We start from the raw sequence: 16,843 nt of genomic DNA, 5'->3' as shown, positions 1-16,843 counted from the left end.
CTCATCCTCTGTTGTTCCCTTCTCCTACTGCCCCCAGTCCCTCCCAGCATCAGAGTCTTTTCCAATGAGTCAACTCTTCGCATGAGGTGGCCAAAGTATTGGAGTTTCAGCTTTAGCATCATTCCTTCCAAAGAAATCCTAGGGCTGATCTCCTTTAGGATGGACTGGTTGGATCTCTTTGCAGTCCAAGGGACTCTCAAGAGTCTTCTTCAACACCACAGTTGAAAAGCATCAATTCTTCAGTGCTCAGCTTTCTTCACAGTCCAACTCTCACATCCATACATGACCACTGGAAAAACCGTAGCCTTGAATCATGCAAAGTAATTTGTAGGTAAGAGGGATTCAAGGTCATAATATAAAATGGTTCCATTTTATAATATTTAAATAGTTATATGCAAGAATAATTTGTGGTTTTGAGGAATGTCAGTTTGTAACTTCATCAAAGTTTACAACTAGAAAGGAACTCCCAATTCTAAGATGTAGGGAAATAGAAATGTATGTGTTTTCAAGAAATGTATTATCACGGGGTTAGCAAATACATAAACAAACTAGTTGCACATAATCCTGTTCAAATAAACTCAACTTTGGGAAGCAGGTAATATAACTGAATGATGATTGATAGATTAATTACACACATACATACATAAGGAAAAGTTGGAAAATGGCATAAAGACTTAAGAAATGATTCCCTTACATAATAATAGAAAATGAATCAGACTTATTTGTTTAGGCTGCTGCTGCTGCTAAGTCACTTCAGTCGTGTCCGACTCTGTGAGACCCCATAGACGGCAGCCTATGAGGCTCCCCCATCCCTGGGGTTCTTCAGGCAAGAACACTGGAGTGGGTTGCCATTTCCTGCTCCAATGCATGAAAGTGAAAAGTGAAAGTGAAGTCGCTCAGTCGTGTCTGACTCTTAGCGACCCCATGGACTGCAGCCTACCAGGCTCCTCCATCCATGGGATTTTCCAGGCAAGAGTACTGGAGTGGATTGCCATTGCCTTCTCCATTTGTATAGGCTATGACATAGCAAATTCAGAGAGAAAATGTTAGAAATATATAAAGTGTAATAAACCAAATACATGGCTATCAAATGGCCTATATTTGACAAATAAGTAGTAAATAGATTAGTAGCAGAATCAAAGATAGATAGATAAAAGGATGATAGACAGACAAAGTGATAGGTGGATTGACATCATCTGACAAAATTTGTTGCGTGTTTAGTCGTTAAGTCGTGTCCAACTCTTTTGCAACCCATGGGCTAGCCCACAAGGCTCCTCTGTCCATGGGATTTTTCAAGCAAAAACACTGGAGTGGGTTGCCATTTCCTTCTCCAGGGAATCCTCCCTACCTGGATTGAATCCATATCTCTTGCACTGGCAGGTGGATTCTTTAACACTGAGCCACATGGGAAGCTCCAAGCTAATTGTTTACTCTTATATGTAATTTTTTTAAATATTTTTCTATTTTATATGATTTTTTTCTCCTTTATTTGCTTTTAAAATAAATGTGGCACTCTTAGAATCCCATCCACATTTTATTCACACTCACTGGTCTAAACATTTTTTCCAACTGCAAGCATCTGTAACTCTTCAAGGCAGGACTTTCTCTAGGTCCACACATATGGAGTGGGATGGTAGTGCCAGACAGATAATTCTCTTGGGAGCAGTACCCTGCCAATGATAGATGGAGATGGGAGAACAGCTACCCCAGCTTCATGGTCCCTTAGTTAGGAAAACTTTGAGATTGATTGTACACAGTCCTGTAGAGTTCCCAGCAGAGATGAGCTTCAGTTTTGTACAGTGGCTATTGTTCAGTCACTCAGTTGTGTCTAACTCTTTGCAATCCCATGGACTACAGCACAACAGGCTTCCCTGTCCTTCACCATCTGCCGGAACTTGCTCAAACTCATGTCCATTGAGAGAGTGATGCCATCCAAGAATCTCGTCCTCTGTCATCCCCTTCTCCTCCTGCCCTCAGTCTTTCCCAGCATCAGGGTCTTTTCTAATGAGTCAGCTATTCACATCAGGATTGTTTGCCCTGCCTCATTTGATGGGTTTTCTTCTTCCTAGTGACTCATGGACCACCTCCCAAAGTGACTCCTGTATACTTGAATTATTCTAGAGAAGTGCACCCCTGCATAATGTCAGTCTATATCCAAACCAACCTCAAGAATGGGTGCTATTTATTTTTTTAATTATTGGTAATTTGACAAGAATAATATTACACTTGCGGATATTTTATTAGTATTTTAAGAACTGTTTGTTAGAGATGGTATATATACTTTTGTGTTTTTCTTTTCAAGTTAGTCTTTTATGATTTACATTAGTTCATTGTTTTTCCTTTTAGTGAAGAATTCACTTATTCTTATTGACTTGAATGATCACAGTCTTCTTCTGAAAGTGCTGCAGTCAATATGCCAGCAAATTTGGAAAACTCAGCTGTGGCCACGGGACTGGAAACGGACAGTTTTCATTCCAATCCCAAAGAAAGGCAATGCCAAGAATGCTCAAACTACCATGCAATTACACTTATCTCACATGCTAGCAAAGTAATGCTCAAAATTCTCCAAGCCAGGCTTTAGCAATATGTGAACCATGAATTTCCAGATGTTTAAGCTGGTTTTAGAAAAGGCAGAGGAACCAGAGATCAAATTGCCAACATCCACTGGATTATTAAAAAAAAAAAAAAGAAATTTCCAGAAAAAAAAACATCTATTTCTGCTTTACTGACTATGCCAAAACCTTTGACTGTGTGGATCACAATAAGCTGTGGAAAATTCTGAAAGAGATGGGAATACCAGACCACCTGACCTGCCTCTTGAGAAATCTGTATGCAGGTCAGGAAGCAACAGTTAGAACTGGACATGGAAAAACAGACTGGTTCCAAATTGGGAATGGAGTACGTCAAGGCTACATATTGTCACCTGCTTATTTAAGTTATATGCAGAGTACATCATGCAAAATGCCAGGCTGGAGGAAGCACAGGCTGGAATCAAGATTGCTGGGAGAAATATCAATAACCTCAGATATGCAGATGACACCACTTATGGCAGAAAGTGACGAACTAAAGAGCCTCTTGATGAAAGTGAGAGGAGAGTGAAAAAGCTGGCTTAAGACTCAACATTCAAAACTAAAATCATGGCATCCAGTCCCATCACTTCATGGTGAATAGATGGAGAAACAGTGGAAACAGTGGCTGACTTTATTTATTTATTTATTTATTTATTTATTTATTTATTGGCTCCAAAATCACTGCAGATGGTGACTGCAGCCATGAAATTAAAAAACGCTTACTCCTTGGAAGGAAAGTTATGACCAACCTAGATAGCACACTAAAAAGCAGAGACATTACTTTGCCAACAAAAATCTGTCTAGTCAAAGCTATGGTTTTTCCAGTAGTCATGTATGGATATGAGAGTTGGACTGTGAAGAAAGCTGAGCACTGAAGAATTGATGCTTTTGGACTGGTGTTGGAGAAGACTCTTGAGAGTCCTTTGGCCTGCAAGGAAGTCCATCCAGTCCATCCTAAAGAAGATCAGTCCTGGGTGTTCATTGGAAGGACTGATGTGGAAGCTGAAACTCCAATACTTTGGCCACCTGATATGAAGAGCTGACTCATTTGAAAAGACCCTGATGCTGGGAAAGTTGGAGGGCAGGAGAAGGGGACGACACAGGATGAGATGATTGGATGGCATCACTGACTCAGTGGACATGAGTTTGAGTAAACTCCAGGAGTGGGTGATGGACAGGGAAGCCTGTTGTGCTGCAGTCCATGGGGTCGCAAAGAGTTGGACATGACTGAGTGACTGAACTGACTGACTAACTGACTCTTTCTTCCTTTAAGGAAAGAAAACCTTTTAAAATGTATCTATGATTTGCTTGAAATACATACACATGTATCATGGATATATCATTCCAGGTTTTGTAGTCAAATCTGTCAAATATTTAAGATTTCTGGGGTTTTTGTCACCTACTTAAAAACGTGTTTGTGATTCAAGGTTTGCATAGGGAAAATAAACTAACAATGGTTTAGTACAGGGGTACCCAACCTTCGACCTGTTAGGAACCAGGAGGCAGAGCAGGAGATGCGCCAAGGGCCAGGTAGCAAAACTTCATCTGCCGCTTCCCATCATTTCCCATGGTTCACACTACCACCTGAATCTTCACCCCAAACCCCATCCATGGAAAAATTGTTTTACATGAAACCAATCCCTGGTGTCAAACTGCTGGAGACTGCTAGTTTAGTACCCTGCTCAACTGTATATGGCAATTATACAATCATATCAATATTCACCAAAATATTGCTTTTCAGTCTAACCAAAATAACCATAAAACTCTGTTAGAAAATGATAGAATGGAAATCAAGCAGTCACATGAGACTGGAATAGGAAAAAGAACTAAGTACTTTCTCCCTACTAAGAATTCAAAATTTATACTTAAAGCTGAAAAAGAATGTCACTCATTAGATAGTGGAGATAAATATTCAATAGTCAGGAAAAGTAAGTAAAATTGATTGTCTCTACTCTTTATTTTTTTTGTTAAAAACCTGTATAACTATAGAAATTTGTAAACCATATTCAGATCTAATTTTAATTAAAATAAACTACAAAAACAAAGAGAACCTTTGTGATTCTATTTAATTCATGATAAGCTACTTACTAAGTTCCTTGGACACATCATTTTTCTAAAGCTGATTTTCTTTGCAAATGATTTAAATTTTACTATCTCAGCTTGGTTAGTTATATTTCAATTCATTTTGCTTAATGGCCTATGTCTAGAAATGATAAAGACTGACATTCTTATGTTGTTTTGCCTTTAAAGAAAACGTTCCGATTGTTTCCTATTAAACATAATACTTCCCTTTAGGAAACAATCTTTCTAGTTTTATTTCACTAATGAGTTTTGACAGGACGGTTTTCATTGTTATCAAATATCTTTATAGATTAAAAATATAATAATACTGCTTTTCTCATTTAACTTTTTAATATGATGAATTGCAATAATGTATTCACTATTATTACAGCATTATATAACTCTCAGGGATAGCAGAATAGGGATGGGACCAAGTGACACTGATTTTGGTATAGTGCTCAAATTTATTATCTAATATTTTGTTTATAAAAAATTTTATGCTTTCTTTTATATTGTTCAAAGTTTAAAGTTTTATCATCTTTCTAAACACGTGGAATGTTCTTTTGTTTTCTGTGCTCTAATATTATTTAAACAGAAAATTTATTTGTTTAAATATATGAACTTGAAATTTTGATTTGTTTCATTTGTTTTTGGAGCTTATACATAAAGAGTATTAAAACAGATACAGTTCTATTTATTTTTTATTTTTTATTTTTTTTTTAGTTATTTATTTCTTTTTTAATTTTAAAATCTTTCATTCTTACAGGCGTTCCCAAACATGAACCCCCCTCCCACCTCCCTCCCCATAACATCTCTCTGGGTCATCCCCATGCACCAGCCCCAAGCATGCTGCACCCTGCGTCAGACATAGACTGGCGATTCAATACTTACATGATAGTATACATGTTAGAATGCCATTCTCCCAAATCATCCCACCCTCTCCCTCTCCCTCAGAGTCCAAAAGTCTGTTATACACATCTGTGTCTTTTTTGCTGTCTTGCATTCAGGGTCGTCATTGCCATCTTTCTAAATTCCATATATATGTGTTAGTATACTGAATTGTTTTTCTTTCTGGCTTACTTCACTCTGTATAATCGGCTCCAGTTTCATCCATCTCATCAGAACTGATTCAAATGAATTCTTTTTAACGGCTGAGTAATACTCCATTGTGTATATGTACCACCGCTTTCTTATCCATTCATCTGCTGATGGACATCTAGGTTGTTTCCATGTCCTGGCTATTATAAACAGTGCTGCGATGAACATTGGGGTACATGTGTCTCTTTCAATTCTGGTTTCCTCGGTGTGTATGCCCAGCACTGGGATTGCTGGGTCATACGGTAGTTCTATTTGCAATTTTATTTAGGAATCTCCACACTCTTCTCCATAGTGGCTGTACTAGTTTGCATTCCCACCAACAGTGTAGGAGGGTTCCCTTTTCTCCACACCCCCGCCAGCATTTATTGCTTGCAGATTTTTGGATCACAGCCATTCTGACTGGTGTGAAGTGGTACCTCATTGTGGTTTTGATTTGCATTTCTCTAATAATTAGTGATGTTGAGCATCTTTTCATGTGTTTGTTAGCCATCCGTATGTCTTCTTTGGAGAAATGTCTATTTAGTTCTTTGGCCCATCTTTTGATTGGGTCGTTTATTTTTCTGGAATTGAGCTGCATAAGCTGCTTGTATATTTTTGAGATTAGTTGTTTGTCAGTTGCTTCATTTGCTATTATTTTCTCCCATTCAGAAGGCTGTCTTTTCACCTTGCTTATATTTTCCTTTGTTGTGCAGAAGCTTTTAATTTTAATTAGATCCCATTTGTTTATTTTTGCTTTTATTTCCAGCATTCTGGGAGGTGGATCATAGAGGAACCTGCTGTGATTTATGTCTGAGAGTGTTTTGCCTATGTTTTCCTCTAGGAGTTTTATAGTTTCTGGTCTTACATTTAGATCTTTAATCCATTTTGAGTTTATTTTTGTGTGCAGTGTTAGAAAGTGATGTACTTTCATTCTTTTACAAGTGGTTGACCAGTTTTCCCAGCACCACTTGTTAAAGAGATTGTCTTTACTCCATTGTATATTCTTGCCTCCTTTGTCAAAGATAAGGTGTCCATATGTGTGTGGATTTATCTCTGGGCTTTCTATTTTGTTCCATTGATCTATATGTCTGTCTTTGTGCCAGTACCATACTGTCTTGATGACTGTGGCTTTGTAGTAGAGCCTGAAGTCAGGCAAGTTGATTCCTCCAGTTCCATTCTTCTTTCTCAAGATTGCTTTGGCAATTCGAGGTTTTTTTGTATTTCCATACAAATCTTGAAATTATTTGTTCTAGTTCTGTGAAAAATATGGCTGGTAGCTTGATAGGGATTGCATTGAATTTGTAAATTGCTTTGGGTAGTATACTCATTTTCACTATATTGATTCTTCTGATCCATGAACATGGTATATTCCTCCATCTATTAGTGTCCTCTTTGATTTCTTTCATCAGTGTTTTATAGTTTTCTATATATAGGTCTTTAGTTTCTTTAGGTAGATATATTCCTAAGTATTTTATTCTTTTCGTTGCAATGGTGAATGGAATTGTTTCCTTAATTTCTTTTTCTACTTTCTCATTATTAGTGTATAGGAATGCAAGGGATTTCTGTGTGTTGATTTTATATCCTGCAATTTTACTATATTCAGTGATTAGCTCTAGTAATTTTCTGGTGGAGTCTTTAGGGTTTTCTATGTAGAGGATCATGTCATCTGCAAACAGTGAAAGTTTTACTTCTTCTTTTCCAATTTGGATTCCTTTTATTTCTTTTTCTGCTCTGATTGCTGTGGCCAAAACTTCCAGAACTATGTTGAATAGTAGCGGTGAAAGTGGACATGCTTGTCTTGTTCCTGACTTTAGAGGAAATGCTTTCAATTTTTCACCATTGAGGATAATGTTTGCTGTGGGTTTGTCATATATAGCTTTTATTATGTTGAGGTATGTTCCTTCTATTCCTGCTTTCTGGAGAGTTTTTATCATAAATGGATGTTGAATTTTGTCAAAGGCCTTCTCTGCATCTCTTGAGATAATCATATGGTTTTTATTTTTCAATTTGTTAATGTGGTGAATTACATTGATTGATTTGCGGATATTGAAGAATCCTTGCATCCCGGGGATAAAGCCCACTTGGTCATGGTGTATGATCTTTTTAATGTGTTGTTGGATTCTGATTGCTAGAATTTTGTTGAGGATTTTTACATCTATGTTCATCAGTGATATTGGCCTGTCGTTTTCTTTTTTTGTGACATCTTTGTCAGGTTTTGGTATTAGGGTGATGGTGGCCTCATAGAATGAGTTTGGAAGTTTACCTTCCTCTGCAATTTTCTGGAAGAGTTTGAGGAGGATAGGTGTTAGCTCTTATCAAAATTTTTAGTAGAATTCAGCTGTGAAGCCGTCTGGACCTGGGCTTTTGTTTGCTGGAAGATTTCTGATTACAGTTTCAATTTCCGTGCTTGTGATGGGTCTGTTAAGATTTTCTATTTCTTTCTGGTTCAGTTTTGGAAAATTGTACTTTTCTAAGAATTTGTCCATTTCTTCCACGTTGTCCATTTTATTGGCATACAACTGCTGATAGTAGTCTCTTATGATCCTTTGTATTTCTGTGTTGTCTGTTGTGATCTCTCCATTTTCATTTCTAATTTTATTGATTTGATTTTTCTCTCTTTGCTTCTTGATGAGTCTGGCTAATGGTTTGTCAATTTTATTTATCCTTTCAAAGAAGCAGCTTTTGGCTTTGTTGATTTTTGCTATGGTCTCTTTTGTTTCTTTTGCATTTATTTCTGCACTAATTTTTAAGATTTCTTTCCTTCTACTAACTCTGGGGTTCTCCAATTCTTCTTTTTCTAGTTGCTTTATTTGTAGAGTTAGGTTATCTATTTGGCTTTTTTCTTGTTTCTTGAGGTATGCCTGTATTGCTATGAACTTTCCTCTTAGCCCTGCTTTTATAGTGTCCCACAGGTTTTGGGTTGTTGTGTTTTCATTTTCATTTGTTTCTATGCATATTTTGATTTCTTTTTGATTTCTTCTGTGATTTGTTGGTTATTCAGAAGTGTGTAGTTCAACCTCCATATGTTGGAATTTTTAATAGTTTTTCTCCTGTAATTGAGATCTAATCTTAATGCCTTATGGTCGGAAAAGATGCTTGGAATGATTTCAATTTTTTGAATTTATCAAGTTTAGATTTATGGCCCAGGATGTGATCTATCCTGGAGAAGGTTCCATGAGCACTTGGAAAAAAGGTGAAATTCATTGTTTCAGGGTGAAATGTCCTATAGATATCAATTAGGTCTAATTGATCTAATGTATCATTTAAAGTTTGCGTTTTCTTTGTTAATTTTCTGTTTAGTTGATCTGTCCATAGGTGTGAGTGGGGTATTAAAGTCTCCCACTATTATTGTGTTACTGTTGATTTCCCCTTTCATACTTGTTAGCATTTGTCTTACATATTGTGGTGCTCCTATATTGGGTGCATATATATTTATAATTGTTATATCTTCTTCTTGGATTGTTCCTTTGATCATTATGTAGTGGCCTTCTGTGTCTCTTTTCACAGCCTTTGTTTTAAAGTCTATTTTATCGGATATGAGTATTGCCACTCCTGCTTTCTTTTGGTCTCTATTTGCGTGGTATATCTTTTTCCAGCCCTTCACTTTCAGTCTGTATGTGTCCCTTGTTTTGAGGTGGGTCTCTTGTAAGCAGCATATAGAGGGGTCTTCTTTTTGTATCCATTCGGCCAGTCTTTGTCTTTTGGTTGGGGCGTTCAACCCATTTACGTTTAAGGTAATTATTGATAAGTATGATCTCATTACCATTTACTTTATTGTTTTGGGTTTGGGTTTATACACCCCTTTTGTGTTTCCTGTCTAGAGAATATCCTTTAGAATTTGTTGGAGAGCTGGTTTGGTGGTGCTGAATTCTCCCAGCTTTTGCTTGTCTGTAAAGCTTTTGATTTCTCCTTCATATTTGAATGAGATCCTTTCTGGGTACAGTAATCTGGGCTGTAGGTTATTGTCTTTCAGCACTTTAAGTATGTCTTGCCATTCCATTCTGGCCTGAAGAGTTTCTATTGAAAGATCAGCTGTTATCCTTATGGGAATCCCCTTGTGTGTTATTTGTTGTTTTTCCCTTGCTGCTTTTAATATTTATTCTTTGTGTTTGATCTTTGTTAATTTGATTAATATGTGTCTTGGGGTGTTTTGCCTTGGGTTTATCCTATTTGGAACTCTCTGTGTTTCTTGGACTTGGGTGATTATTTCCTTCCCCATTTTAGGGAAGTTTTCAACTATTTTCTCCTCAAGGATTTTCTCATGATCTTTCTTTCTGTCTTCTTCTTCTGGGACTCCTATAATTCGAATGTTGGAGCGTTTCATATTGTCCTGCAGGTCTCTGAGATTGTCCTCATTTCTTTTAATTCGTTTTTCTTGTTTCCTCTCTGATTCATTTATTTCTACCATTCTATCTTCTATTGCACTAATCCTATCTTCTGCCTCCTTATTCTACTATTTGTTGGCTCCAGAGTGTTTCTGATCTCATTTATTGCGTTATTCATTATATTTTGACTCTTTTTATTTCTTCTAGGTCCTTGTTAAACCTTTCTTGCATCTTCTCAATCCTTGTCTCTAGGCTATTTATCTGTGATTCCATTTTGATTTCAAGATTTTGGATCATTTTCACTATCAATATTTGGAATTCCTTCTCAGGTAGATTCCCTACTTCTTCCTCTTTTGTTTGGTTTGGTGGGCAACTCTCCTGTTCCTTTACCTGCTGATTATTCCTCTGTCTCTTCATCTTGGTTATATTGCTGTGTTTGGGGTGGCCTTTTTATATTCTGGTAATTTGTGGAGTTCTCTTTATTATGGAGCTTCCTCACTGTGGGTGGGGTTGTATCAGTGGCTTGTCTAGGTTTCCTGGTTATGGAGGCTTGTGTTGGAGTTCTGGTGGGTGGAGTTGGGTTTCCTCTCTCTGGAGTGCAGTTGAGTGACCAGTAATGGGTTATGAGATATCAAAGGTTTTGGAATAATTTTGAGCTGCCTGTATATTGAAGCTCAGTGGAGTGTTCCTGTGTTGCTGGAGAATTTGCGTGGTATGTCTTGTTTTGGAACTTGTTGGCCCTTGGGTGGAGCTTGGTTTCGGTGTAGGTATGAAGGCATTAGGTGGGCTCCTATTGCTTAATGTTCCCTGAATTCAAGAGTTCTCTAATGTTTTCAGGCTTTGGATTTAAGCCTCCTGATTCTGGTTTTCAGTTTTATTTTTACAGTAGCCTCTAGACTTCTCCATCTATACAGCACCGATGATAAAACATCTAGGTTAAAGATGAAAAGTTTCTCCACATTGAGGGACACTCAGAGAGGTTCACTGAGTTACAAGGAGAAGAGAAGATGGAGGGCATAGTTAGAGGTAACTGGAATGAGATGCGGTGAGATCAAAAGAGGAGAGAGCAAGCTAGCCAGTAGTCACTTCCTTATGTGCGCTCCATAGTCTGGACCGCTCAGAGGTATTTACAGAGTTATACGGGGAAGAGGAGAGGGAGGAAGTAGACAGAGGTGACCAGGAGGATAAGAGAGAGGAATGAGAAGGAGAGAGACAAATCCTGCCAGTAACCAGTTCCTTAGGTGTTCTCTACCGTCTGGAACACACAGAGATTCACAGAGTTGGATAGAAAAGAGATGGGGGAGAAAAGAGACAGAGGCCACCTGGTGGAGAAAAAGGAGAGCCCAAAGGAGGAGAGAGTGGTCAAGCCAGTAATCTCACTCTCAGGTAAACTTGGGTAGTGAAGTTTGGGTTTTTAAATGTAGAAAATTGACAACAAAAACCTAAGAGCAAAGATTATAAATCTAGAGTAGAGGTTGGATTTTCAAAGATACAATATTAAAGAAAAGCAGAAGGAAAAAGGAAGAAGAAAAAAAAAACAAGAATTATTAAAAAACAAACAAAAAACAACAAAAACAAACAAACAAACAAACAAAAAACCACCAACAACCACCCAAAGACTATGTATGGTGTTTGCCTTTAAAAAAAAAAGTCTTTTTTTTTTAAATAGTAATAGTAGATTATAGAAATAAAAATTAGAGGAGAAATAGAAGACTTAACAATTAAAAAAAAGTTAGACAAAAAAAAAGAAAAAAAAAAACAAAAAACAATACAAAAAAAAGGAATGATTTTAAAAATAGTAAAATATTTCTGGCCCTTCTCTGATGTTGTGGGCCATGTGGGATCACTTCCAGGGTGGTTCCCTCTGTTTAACTTCTTCTGTTTGCTGGTTTTTTAGGCTCACTAGTTCAGTCTCGCTGTGGGGAGGGGGGATGCTGCAAACAAATAGCACTGTCGTGTGCACACAGTGTCTCAGCCCCGCTTGACCTGTCCCTTCTCGCGGCGCACAAACCGCTCCGGCTCTACGATGCTCAGCCGGGAACGTCTGGGGCCAGCCCCATGCTGCGTGCACTTCCCCGGTCCAAGCCACTCAGGTTTGGCGCGCAGGCAGCCCTCAGAGGCACAGATTCGGCTGGGACTGCGCTTTGTGCCCTTCCCAGGTCCGAGTAGCTCAGGAGTTTGGCGAGCGAGATCGCCGTGGCTTGTCACCTTTTCTGCCGCTGCTGCTCAGCTTTCTGGGTGGACCGCTGGCTTCCCCCCCCACACCGTGAGGCAGATTGTGACTGTCCAGCACCCCCAGAAGTCTTAGCAAAGAAGCCTGCTTGCAGTTAGGTAAGTAAAGTCTGTCCGGGTCTGCAATTGCCCCTTTCCAGTCCTTACGGCTCTGGCTGCCTGTCCCTGGCGGGGGATGGTCTGCAACCGGCTTTTTCCATTCCGTCCTTTGTTCTGTGCTCGGTCCTGGCGGTGTCTTATGTTCGAGCTTTTCGTGTGGTAGCTATCCCACAGTCTGGTTTGCTAGCCCAAGTTAGATCATTCTGGTTGCGCGTGGGGCGTTCCTGCCTGATTCTTACAAAGCACTGCAGCCCATGCCTCCCGCGCGTCCCTGCCCTGCCCCCACTTCCCAATGGTGGATGCAGGCGTCTGTGCTGCTTTTCTGCTGGGGGAGTTACTGTTGGGCTTGTAATCTGTTGGTTTTAATTATTTATTTATCTATTTTTCCTTCCTGTTATGTTGCCCTCTGTGTTTCCAAGGCTCGCCACAGACTCGGCAGGGAGAGTGTTTCCTGGTGTTTGGAAACCTCTCTTCTTAAAATTCCCTTCCCGGGACGCGCTTCCCTTCCCAGGACGGAGCTCCCTCCCCACCTCCTTTGTCTCCTTTTTCATCTTTTATATTTTTTCCTACCTGTTTTTGAAGACAATGGTCTGCTTTTCTGGTTGCCTGATGTCCTCTGCCAGCCTACAGAAGTTGTTTTGTGGAGTTTGCTCGGTGTTGAAATGTTCTTTTGAGGAATTTGTGAGGGAGAAAGTGGTCTTCCCGTCCTATTCCTCCGCCATCTTTACCTCCTTCCCCCGATACAGTTCTATTTAATGTCTTTGGGTTTTGAATCAATTTTTTAAATCTATAGTTTTCTAGAAGATTGATATATTTATCCAAATTTTCATTTCATTTCTTCATATTGTTGGTAAAAATCACTTTAATATAATACTTTTTATTACTCCTCTGTGATTATATACTTTTTTATTCCTAATTACAAATATATGTATTAATATTTTCTCTTCTTGATTAATACAAGGAGTAATCTCTTTCACTGTTTATAAAAGATTAGTTCTTAAACTGATGGCATTTCTGCTTTCTTACTTAAAAAAAAAATGTCCAGTGGTTATGTTAATGTCTTCTCTCCCTGTCCAAAGTAATTTTTTTTCCTAAATTTTGTTTAATTATTTCACTTTTTTTGTTATAGAAACATGACGTGATTTTTGTATAATAATATTTAATATCCTACTGCTTTTATTTTCTAGACAAACTATTAAATATTAGACTTTTTCATTTATTAGATACTATACTTTGATTTGTTTCTGTTTAACTGGATCTTTTCCTACTGCTTTTATTTCTTTTATTTGAAGCACAGGCAGACTCACCAGTCTGTGAGTCTGTGCTATCACAAGTCCATCCATATGTACAACAATATAAATGGCACCCCTAAAACTGTTGATGAAAAATCTTGGACTCTTGAACGTGTATGAACATCTTGCTGTTAATTTTGTGTGTAAATTGACCATTCACACAGTTCTCAGCATACCCTCTTCCTACAAAACTGTCTATATTTTAGACTCCCTTTTAGCTGCAATAAGCTTACATTTGTGTTTTTAAATTTTTCGTTTCTGTTCACCTGCTGCACAGCCTGAACATTCACAGAAATTGATATTTTTGCCTTGAAGTTCAAAAATTTTACCAAGAAGTGCCTTGTGATTGATCTTTATCATATACAAAGTGATTTCCTTTAGACTAACTACATTTCTTTCCTTACATAAAAAAATATTCTTTTATTTGTGAATTTGTGTCCATTTAATTTGTCTGAATTTCTTTTGCAAACATACAGATTTTATCATCTTCCCTCCACCTCCGGCCATGTCTATTCACTTTTCTCTGTTGATTTTCATCTCTTGTAGTTTGTGCTCTTCCTTATGATTGTTCTTGAGGCTATATTTTAGTTCACTGACTTTGCTGTTTGTTTATTTTTTTGCATATCCATTCTGCATCTTTTTACATGTAAATGTTTTTAAGTTGTTAGTATCATTATTCCCCTATTTCTTTTCATAACCCTGTGAAATCATTTTTCATGTCTTTCTATTGCTTTATCAATTCCTATTTCAAGTAGTCTATGTTTTCTTTCATTTCTTTGCAAGAGCAACTTATTTAGAAGTAGTATTTTCAACTGCTTTCTAGAATCAATGTTTTGAACACTATTTTGTGTGCTATGTTCTACTTACATTTTGTTCAGGTTTGTATGGTGCCATGTATGTAGTTTTTTTCTCCTTGCTGTTTATCATCAAACATGGAAAATCCTGTCCCATGTTGGCCACTTCTCCAAAAACAGTTTGGGTACATTGTCCTTCAATATCCTTCGGGTCTTCCTTAGCACTTTGTTAGAAGAGACATTGTTCTCACTTTCTCATTTTTTTTCTTGAGTAGGCTTCTCACTAGAGAGAATAAAAAATGTAAACTCCTGGTCTCTCTCTCCAGCAGCTTCAACAAACCAAACTTTCGTTAATGCAAGAATAACAAGAGATCTGGTGACTCCATCAAGTGAGATTAATGTGTCAGAAGTTACTGTTTGTGTGGCTCCATCTCTGAGATGTATTTCACTGTTAACAGAAAGACACCTCCACAGCGTATGCTCCTTAGCACTGCTCTGCCTCTACAGACCTCCAGCTGCTTTTTCCTGCAATTGGGTGAGTAAAATCAATTCAGCTGAGTAAGTAACAAGGGGCCCATTTAGTTCTTTGGCCCAGTGTTGGTCTTCAGTCTGGCGGTGGAGGGGGTGGGGGGTGGGGGAGGGTGCGGAATGTTAACTAAATTTCCATCTTTATTCTTGATTAATCATTTGATTTAGAATCAATTAATTTAGAAATAAAAATTAAAAACTCAGAAGGTTGTTACCTAGGTTTCCTTTAAACCTTGAAATTCTTGAAAATATAGATTATCTATTCCTATTTGATTAAAAGAGATGAAAAGGGAGCTAGAGACACAAGAGGCTAAATTATGGAAGCTTATGATAATTCTCAATGAATTTTTGTAAATGCTTAAAATCTAGGACATCTATTTTCAGTTGGGAATATATCATCTTCCATGAATAATAGTTTATGGATGTGAGGTGCTTCTCAGAATTCATTTGTCTTTCCACTTTGAACCAAACCTAATTCTAAGATTTAAACTATCAGATTATAATCACAAGTGAAAAAATGCTAAGATATTCTCAAGGAGATAAAAGTATAGTGTTTATTGGTAACACATGTAGACTTTAGTCTCTACACACTAATGTCTTGTACATATAGCTGTGACACTGATAATTTTCTTCTTCCTGCTAAGATAAAGTTATAAATTATAACTATGTAAATCATATATTTCACTTCCCAGGTAGCGCTAGTAGTAAAGAACCCACCTGCCAATGCAGGAACATAAGGGATCCAGGTTCAATCCCTGGCTTGGGAAGATCCCCTGAAGGAAGGCATGGCAACCCACTCCAGTATTCTTGCCTGGAGAATCCCATGAACAGAGGAGCCTGACAGGTTATAGTCCATAGGGTCACAAAGAGTCAGACATGACTGAAAAGACTGAGCATGCATGCAAACTGCATATTAAGGAGAATAACAAATGCAGACTAGCAAAGTACATAGGTGTTAAGAGAAAATGCCATAAGATGACTGGAGCTAGTAAAATTGCTCTGGAAAATCTTTTTGGCAGATACAAATTTTGCACAAGAATTTACGAGAGATGAAACAACTGCTAGAAGGACAAGATAAAAATTCTGACAAAAAGAAAAGGTCTGAGAAGAAAATAATACATTCAGTTCCTACTAGGAGAATAATAAAGGTTAAAATACATGAAGCTTATATTAAGCTTATACAAATGTTTGTTAAATTGAAGTGCAGTCTTAATCTCTATCTTCAAAGACTAAAGAATTTTTAAGTGACTAAGATAAATTTAGAATCAAAACAATTAAACTAGTATATGCTAAATCCCTGCATATGTAATGCTTTATAAAGCTCTAATTAAAGGCCTAAAAGAGATACCTACACTGAAAGAAATGTATTTTCAAATGAAAATGCATAAATGTCCAAGCAAATATATTAGAAATGGTGTCTGATGGCATTTTAGGTTGAGAGTTTTGAGTAAAGGAGAAGAGTATTATTTTACAGTACCATTCCTCTGTTCTAAATGTGGATAAATAAAATTTCTCAAGGAACTACGAAACATTGATGCCATCAACACGAATAAAAGAAGTGCTGGAAAATCTCAGCATTTCTTCTTCACCCTCTAAGGTTTCCCACCACTCAGACTTCCCGAGTCTTAGGTCAGAGCTGTTCTTATTCCAGAAAATGGTTGAAGCATCTTTCCTATGATTACATTCCACTTATGGGCTTCCCAGGTGGCCCTAGTGGTAAAGAACACAGCTGCCAATGCAGGAAACATAAGAGATGCTGATTCAATCCCTGAGTTGGGAAGATCCCCTAGAGGAAGGCATGGCAAACCATTCCAGTATTCTTGCCTGGAGAATCCCATGAGCAGAGAAGCAGACTAAAGCAATGT

At 37.7% G+C, this 16,843-nt stretch overlaps 1 long non-coding RNA gene across 1 annotated transcript in view; it reads right to left on the bottom strand.

Annotated features, from left to right (window-relative positions):
• Positions 1–14,956, bottom strand: part of LOC121818551 (uncharacterized) — a 32,207-nt gene extending 17,251 nt beyond the window's left edge. Inside the window, exon 1 of the long non-coding RNA XR_006058517.2 lies at positions 14,524–14,956. This is a non-coding gene — a long non-coding RNA (uncharacterized LOC121818551). The remainder of the gene's footprint in view (positions 1–14,523) is intronic.
• Between the last annotated feature and the right edge of the window lie 1,887 nt (positions 14,957–16,843).

This window comes from Ovis aries, chromosome 2 (assembly GCF_016772045.2).
Source record: "Ovis aries strain OAR_USU_Benz2616 breed Rambouillet chromosome 2, ARS-UI_Ramb_v3.0, whole genome shotgun sequence".
Lineage (NCBI taxonomy): Eukaryota > Metazoa > Chordata > Mammalia > Artiodactyla > Bovidae > Ovis > Ovis aries.
The sequence above is the reverse complement of the archived record's forward strand: the minus strand, read 5'-3'. Positions and strand labels throughout refer to the sequence as shown.